Raw genomic sequence first — 1,079 nt, 5'->3', positions numbered from 1 at the left:
TCCCCTGTACTGCCCCCAGTACCTCTCATCTGCTCCTCCTGGTACAGCCCCCAGTACCCTCCATCTCCTCCCATGCCATGCATCTCCCTTCCCACTCCCTGCGGTGCCCCTTCCTCCCGCCCCAGCTGCCACCCATCTTCTCCCCCCAGCACAGCCTCCAAGCACCTCTCTATCTTCCTTCTGCATGGCCTCTCCTTCCTGGGACATCCCTAGCTACTCCCCATCTCCCTCCCACAGCACGACCCCTACCTCTCAGGATATCGCTCAGCTACCACCCATCTTTCCTGACACAGTCCATTGTTCCTGACACACCCCGGGTATGTCTACACTACAAAGTTAATTCGAGCTAACCCAGACGTTAGTTCGAATTAACTTTGATAGGCGCTACACTAGCAAACCGCTTGTTCAAACTTAATTCCAACTAGCGGAGCGCTTAATTCGAACTAGGTACACCTCATTCCACAAGGACTAACGCCTAGTTTGAATTAAGCAGTTCGAATTAAGGGCTGTGTAGCCACTTAATTCGAACTAGTGGGAGGTTAGCCCTGCCCAGCTTGCCCTGGTGGCCACTCTTGGCACCACCAGGGAAACTCTTCTGCCCCCCTCCCGGCCCCGGAGCCCTTAAAGGGGCACGGGCTGGCTACAGTGCCCATGCGAGGTGCAAGCCTGCCAGCACCCAGCCAGCAGACCCTGCACCTAGCATGGCTCGAGCCAGCCACCCGCTGCCACCCAGCCCTCTGCCTCTTCCCGGGACCAGGCTGGCGGCTCCCGGGAGCCTGCCCAGGTCCACAAGAGGCGGGCGCCCGCCTGGTCTAGTGCGGACATCGTGGACCTCATCCACGACCTCCGCACTAGGCACAGGAAAGTGGCCATCTAGGGCAGGAGAACTGCCAGCCTGGCCACCCAGGAGCAGGTGTGCATGAAAATCAAGGTGGTCCACTGAGACCCCCGACCCTGAGCCCTGAGCTTACAATGGCCGTACTGGGTCAGACCAAAGGTCCATCTAGCCCAGTAGCCTGTCTGCCGACAGTGGCCAACACTAGGTACCCTGGAGGGGATGGACCAAAGACAATGACCAA

Source organism: Pelodiscus sinensis, chromosome 26, assembly GCF_052426305.1.
Source record: "Pelodiscus sinensis isolate ZL-2025 chromosome 26, ASM5242630v1, whole genome shotgun sequence".
NCBI classification, from domain to species: domain Eukaryota; kingdom Metazoa; phylum Chordata; order Testudines; family Trionychidae; genus Pelodiscus; species Pelodiscus sinensis.
This window is presented reverse-complemented; position numbering follows the sequence as displayed.